We start from the raw sequence: 7,716 nt of genomic DNA, 5'->3' as shown, positions 1-7,716 counted from the left end.
GTTTTTGATTTGCCGCTAAACCAAACAAATAAAATATACAAGTATATAAATAGCTATGAATTATAGTCATTTGGAGTTGGGTTTTTTTCTGTGAAAAGTATATTATTGTCCTTGGCGTGTGCTTCACTTAAAGGGCGGTGCGATAGTTCTACAAGTTAAAATTAAATGTTATAAAAGTAACATTCATGTACATGTTAAACAACAGATTTCGCCTTGAAGTTGAGAAAAAATGCAATGCATTACTAACACTGCTGCTTGCAAAGATGGTATTAATGCAAGAATTTTAAAAGAATACTCACTGCAAAAAAACTTAACTTTTTAAAGTTTATTAAAATTGTAGTACGTTTAGTATATTTCATTTTTTTTTGTAGTCAAATGATACCTGGTAACACTGAATAATAAAACAAACCGTTAAATGATGCTTTATTGATTTTAAAAATAAAATGTCGCGCTATCTTTTAATAACAGTTTCTCAAGACAAACGAAATTAGCACAAAAAACATCTATAAATCAAAACTACAAGGAGAATAGGTTGTAAACAGAATATATTTACATTTGCGCTGCAACCCACTATATGAACATTACCAGCCAAAATGCATTTCAATCGAGTATGAAAGCATAAACTCTAGTGACGTAACACGTGGTTTACTTATGACATCACAGATTAACCTTGTTCAATGAGAGTCTTGTCGCTTCGCTGTGGATTACATGGCGAAAATGCCCCTGCGTCAAACGCTCAAATGACTACGGTTAAATATTAACGTCTATATGGTTTAAATAGGGCTGTTCCGACAATGTCGTTTAAAGGACGACGCATATACAAAATGCAATAAATAAATAAATTATTTAAGAACAAATAAATAAAATGAAACAATTGTTCTATAGTAAAAATGTAAATATATGGATTGAACGGCATATTTTTTTTTTTATAATCATGCCGGTATGAACGCAAATTGGTTACATCCATATTAGCAAATCAGTTACATCTATATTAAACATGAAGCCCTTACCGATTTGCGTTCATACCGGCATACATTTTTTTTTAAATGCCGTTCAATCCCTAAACAATACAATGTTGATTGTACTCTATACGAAAAATATGTAAAGCGTCATAATTAATTAAGTCTCTTTTATCTTTCAGGTTCTACCATTCTACATGCACTTCTAAATGTATGTGTTTCTCTCAACTGATTTATGTCGTGGAAGACAGCTAAGATCGTAATCAATAATAATATATTTTTTAACTTGGAAAAAAAATGTTATTCTGTCTCTTGTTATCTACGTTGTATTTGTATTAGGTAAAACATGAGATATAATAAGATATTTCAAAACATCAAACGTCTCTTTTTAGTAGAATATTATATTGTATGGACATCATAGGAAGGGAGATAACTCGACAATAATGTTATTACTGATGTTAATATAAAATATCCTTATTAACAACGGAGGCTTATTGTCCTTTGTTATTTGAAGGCCTTAACTATTGGTTAAATAAGGTGTTAGTCAGGCCATCTTCAATAAGATTCATCAGTTTGGAGATATGATATATCAAACTGTAATACATTAGTCAGGACGTTTTATTTTACCAAGTACTGAATAATTGTTTATTAATGATTGATAATTTGTCCTGCAATTTGATATAAATGGTTCAGGGCGAAAACACAAACAGATGTACGTATCTATATTTTTGCCAGCATATGTGAACGATTCCATTTATTTTTTTGTTTATTGTAATTGATCCGATCATAATCTGAAACAAATCTTAAATTAAAAATAATAACTTCATTAGTGTCATTTGCATGTATTTTAAGTAAAGCTTGCATCAAATGTGTATATATGATTGTTTGATTAAACTATGCTGATGTAAAATAAATATGAGTTTATCGTATGTTTTAGCTGGTGAGATTGGTAATTTCTAACAAAATATGCCTCAAATTAAAAATGGACGGATGAACGTATCACACAACAATGTGATGCAACTTTAAAATTTGGTAATAAAAACAGTATGACAAAAATGGAGTACACATCATCATATAGCTGTTTTATCCTTCTCCTCGGTGATGATAGGAATCAGTAACATTGACATCTTAATTGTTTACACTAATGTAATAACACAGTGGCAGGTGCGTAACACCCTTACTTTATGAATTTTACAATTAAGAGGAGTAGTGTTTCAAATTCAAAGTCAGATACTTAGAAAAAAACATTTATTTTATGAACACTGTAACTCCTTCAAAAAGATAAATGTTTCCATCTAGGTTACGACAAACTTCGGGGACTAAGCAGGTATATTTAGTGTTGTTACAAAAATATATGTTCTTTTATGTAATACAACCAATATTACCTAATCATATTACTTAAAGTTAACTGTTTCCAGTACTGAATAACGGACAGTTTATACTACACACCCAAACAAATTCTAAACCAATATATGAGGCCTGCTTGATTGATTGATTTGATAGGATTTTACTACGTTCTTTTGTCGACTGCGTCCACTAACAAAAGTATACTAACAAAAGAAAATAAATATATTTTTTTAACGATGATTAATGAAAACGATAAATAATCATTTATGTCGTTGTACAGTTTGTAAAGCTATGTTTGCGGTATTGGATAAATCACACTAAGTCTATACTATCTACTGTGTAATTTTTATTCAATGTTTTGAACAATCTTAACACTAATTTTATGAAAAATGATAAAATGCAGCACACCACCAAGTTGCAACAACAACAACAAAAACAAGCTTATACCGAAATATCAACATATTATGAAGAAAGGGAATAGTTACATATCCTTGAAACAATAAAAAATAAATAAGACCAAATGTTCAAAAACGTAAGCGTCGTCTGCTTCATCGATGACACCCGCCATGTGACGCTATGTCACATGCAAGTATAACAACTAGGGTAGTGTCATAATTCGATTATCAACATTTATTTAGCACAAGGAATAGCAAATACTAAAACATATCATAATTGCGTCAATTGTCCAAAGACTTAAACTGAATGAAAACCCTTAACCTAGATCTTATTGCAAACACAGCCATTACCAAAATGACCCCTCCCCTAAAATGTTCCTGCAATTCCGTCACCATAATACAATCTATCTGCACTTGCTTAATTTTTATTTGTCCTGAATTTTACGGTCTTAAATTCATATTAATGTCCATAGGTGACAATAATCCGTATAAATATTATGCATAATACATGAGGTAGTTTTTAATTTAGAATAAAAGTGTATATCTGCAGCTTATAAACTAAAATGGTCGTTTCTAAAGATCAATCATTTCACCACCCAAATGCTTCAAAATCGAGTCAGTCTCAAAATCATTTTTATACACAGCAAGTAAAGGAGATTGTTTTACCTTGTCGAACATAGTAAAACAAAAACAGTTCTGTAATTTCATTCTAAACATTTGCCCGTGTTTTGGTAGAGTTATACATGATTTTGATTATATAAATCACTGCTATTGATACAATTTTTTGTAAGTATTAGCCATCATGATATATCTTATGTGATTAAACGCTTTCGAGATATCAATAAACGGGCAATCTGAGGCTGGTTATGGTTCTTTAGGAAATTGGGAGGTTTTATTACACTGTTCGTTGATTAGCACACACCAAATACTCACTAAGTATAAGTATCAGCTAAAGAGTTGTACTTCCCCTTGCACATGAATAGCATTGTTTTACCAGGCATAAATGCATCGTATAAAATGTCGCTCCATGTAAATATAAAATGACCATGTGTTTTAAAAAGATATTTTGACATGGACAAAAAGTGAATAAAATAGTAACATGTTTAATTATTAGATGAACAAATGAACATAACATAACTGAAAATGTCTAAGCTTAGCTGTAAACAGTTAATACCAATATATTATTTAAATGTCAACAACCTATTTTAATAATTCAACTTAAATTTAAAAAAAATAAAAATAAAAAAATGAAATGTACATGTTAAGACAGCTATGATGTACGTAAACTGTATTTAAGTTAGGAGAGGGCTTAATTAAGTTGTAAGAACTTGTGCCCAATCCTTTTTGTCATTTTCAAGGCAATAAACATATGTTTAAACCAATGTCAAACATGTTTATTGACAGTATTAAGTATCAGGTGAACAATATTTCACGCTGTTCTCAGAATTATTATTAATTCGTGTCATTTTGGATAAAACATAAGTAACACATTACAATTGAAGAGATTATACACATAATAAATACGTCAACAGGAAATTTCTTAACTTATGTGGAAACAGTTTAATTTAAATTCCAAACATGACATCAAAAGTGAAAAGAAATGCATTAACACTATTTAACACAGTCCACTGAAGTATCAACAAGTGTAATTCTTTATCTAACATAAGTGATATAATGCCTTCGTCCATCAATTTAAAGCTTTCTAAAGGCAACTTTTCATAAAGGAGTATAATGTCAAGTATTCTATGGGGTGAGAACCAGTAAAATCGTTGTGTCACAGCTTTCAGATGTACATGTAAACGTTCAAAGTCAAAAAGGGGTTATCTCTGAGGTTTTTTTCTGAAGTAGGCCAGCGATAGATATGACTAGCGGAGACCTGACTTATCTATTCTATAAATATATTTTTTACCGGACACGTTTGTCACTCATAGTTGTATTATATTTGCAATGAATTTGTAGTCAGGCTGGTGCTCAAATAATATCATATAAGAGAAGTGCTACAAGATACTTTAAATTTTCAAATCATTAATAAATCAACTTGGTATTGAAGTATAGTCTTGCAAACTTTGATTAACAGAAAAGTCAACAGAGTTGTGATCGAAATTGTAATTCGAACTATAAATTGACGAATCAGGAACAATTATGAAGGAAGTAATGCCACTTCATTGAATGGTCTACACATTATTTTTTTTCCTTTTTTTAGTCACATTTTGTCTCAAACGTTATAGGACTTTAAAAGAGTTCTATACATTATATACAATTAGTAATGACTTTTCAGGAGAGTGAACAAAATAAAATAACATAATACAATTCGTCACCTGAGACTCGAGACAGTTGGTCCATCTATTGATAATTTGTATTACAAATTCACATCGTTTGGCGTGTGTTCCTTTAACCGTCAAGGCAATACATGGTAAACTGTGAATGGATACCTGGCGCATCGCTACAATAGTGTGCGCTTCAGATTTTTTTTCTTTTTTTTCTAATAGTGAAGTGTTCATGTGGTATTTCCGGCCTCCTAGCCACATTATCTCCCACTTGACACAGAAAGATAAGTCACCAGCCAGATTGGTATTGTTTCAAAAGGACGCTTTTAAACCTTCAGCCATTACCTGCAATCACCAGTGATTCACGTAAGTATTGTGTAAATATCACAAAATACGAAAACAAAGTACTGTGATATAATATTAAAAGAGCTGATGTGTAGTAGTGGCATTTCAGGTACACTTTTTAAGAGCACGAGTTTACTCTTTCATGGTTGCAAAGCACAACGTGTATATTGTCCATAGCGGACATACTGTTACCGTAATGCAGTTGGTAGATATTGATTTAAACACCAAATAAATCCTTAATGTAATGCGTCATCACCAATATCTCAACATTGGTTGTTTAAACATCATTGTTTCACACAATTAAGGATTGAATCTCGCTTTGGCCGTTTCATGGGGTTGATGAATTGGGTTGGTCTAATCTAATGAACTGCGAATGACCATGAAATCGATTAAATCAAGATTCAAACCTTATATTTCAATCAACGGTTTTTTTCTTCAATAATTGGAACTTGTTAATTCCATTCTTATAGTTTGTCCCAGGTTCTGAAACTTGTCCAAGTCTACGTATTGACCGTCATTGAAGGACCATCATACAACATGATGGTGTACGTTGATAGTTCAATACAGCCAAATTGTATAGAATCAAAACATAAAACCATATTTTAAATGTAATATTAATTGTTTGTTGAAAATTCAAAAGATATCAAATTTTCTGACGCATCATCGCGGAAGAATAATGTCTAAACGCGTTGCGCATGCTCAACTGCGGGTATACGGCAGCCATTTTTTTACAAGTTGGAAGTGAAAAGCCGTTTTTAAAGGTTGTATAACTGAATGTCGAATTAGACAGGAAACAGACGTGGCTTGAAAGAACGAACCAATTTGATATGGCAGTTGGCTGTTCGACTGCATTTCATACAAGTCGGGAACACATGGATCTACGTTGTTTTCGATTTGTACCGGGGGGTGATACTGACACAAGAGGCAGAATGGGCAGCTGGAATGAGAATGTCTAGGGCAGTACAAGACTTGTCTGAGCTGATTATTTTTTGCTGATTGGTCGTTTTTGGTTGTTTAAACAATTTCGTGTGTAGCTTCAATAAAAATGGTAAATCTCTTCTGAGGTTTTCATACGCACAGGCAATGTTGATCTGGTCAAATTCATCGGCAAATGAAACATGTTACATTTGGTATAGTTGCAATGAGTCCAATTTGAGTAGAAATTGAAATATTGGATGTTTAAACATCAATTTCTAGACACTTAATGGAAAATTTGTGTCATGCTTGAACTCTTAAGATGTGTATAAACAAGTTTCTGTTGTCATTTGAAAGACGTGTCTGATCGTGTTTAGTATTTTACAATTTAATACAAGTGTGTCAAAGCAATTGTTTTCTTCGTCATATCTAGAACTAAAACTCGTTTGAATGCTATGATGACGAAATGAGACTTAAAGCTGTACTTAAATTGTACATATAAATAATCATAGTCTACCTCTATTCGAGTGTCGTATACATACATGGTAGCATTTCGTTCAACTTGCGATTCAATTACATTGGAAAGAGTTCATCAAATATTGTAATGGGTGCAGCAAGTATTTTGGTCGCTTTTTCGCCTTAAGTAGAGGGCCCAAAGCTGCCAGTGCATCAAGCCATATTATTCTGTTCCGAGGAAGACATCGGTGTGACAACTTCCTGTAGTGAAAGGTCAAATGAGTCCAATTTAGGGGGCTGTGTTGTAACAAACTGCTGTGTCATAGAAGGGCATTGTTCCTATTATGTACCAAAGTCAATAATTTATTCTATTTCTTAACTGCTCTGCAGTGCATTCGCATACAAAATCTAAAGAATATTTCAATTAGTAAAAAAAATAACATTTTTAAATATTATTACCTCAAAATGTCACATTACCATTAGCTGGGTTCCCAAAGATATGGGAGTACCAGGAAGTGAAAAGGCAAAAAAAAGCGTTTATTTCTACCACCTGTAGTAATGATAACTCATTGTGAGAATGTACAAGTATAATTAGGAGCATTAGACACATCCTCCAGGTAGTTTGCGACGCTAGTTTGTTGCAGGGGAAGGCAACTCTTTAAAAAAAAAAAAAAAAAGACCAAGGGTAAGGTAGTTCTCTGGCAAATGATATCTTCTGCCGAAAAATTGCATAAAAATAACAAGCCTACTGTATCAATAAATACAATATGTCTCGCTCCCCCGTTTTCCAGTTTAATAAGGATGTGTGTTGATTGCATCATGTAATCTACTGATAGGCCGGGTTTCTTCCAGTGTCGACTGACACTGTTTCTTCTCAATGTTTTATTATACAGGTACAGGAAATTGTAATTCAATAAAGTGAGTAAACGTCTTTCCCTGCATGCGCCCCTTTTTTCATTCTGAATTTTTCCTCTTTTCAGTTCCTGCTAAGCTATAATGTTATAATATGTTCTGTTATAATAACCATCCAAT

At 32.3% G+C, this 7,716-nt stretch overlaps 1 protein-coding gene across 1 annotated transcript in view; it reads left to right on the top strand.

Moving 5' to 3' along the window:
* The first annotated feature begins 5,270 nt into the window (after positions 1–5,270).
* Positions 5,271–7,716, top strand: part of LOC110453601 — a 99,236-nt gene continuing 96,790 nt past the window's right edge. The window contains exon 1 of the mRNA XM_021502612.1: positions 5,271–5,334. The gene's annotated coding sequence lies outside the window, so the exon portion shown is untranslated. The remainder of the gene's footprint in view (positions 5,335–7,716) is intronic.

The sequence above is a fragment of the Mizuhopecten yessoensis genome, unplaced genomic scaffold (assembly GCF_002113885.1).
Source record: "Mizuhopecten yessoensis strain PY_sf001 unplaced genomic scaffold, ASM211388v2 scaffold855, whole genome shotgun sequence".
In the NCBI taxonomy this organism is placed as follows: Eukaryota; Metazoa; Mollusca; class Bivalvia; order Pectinida; family Pectinidae; genus Mizuhopecten; species Mizuhopecten yessoensis.
Note: the sequence above shows the minus strand (reverse complement) of the source record. Positions and strands in the feature narration are given on the sequence as shown.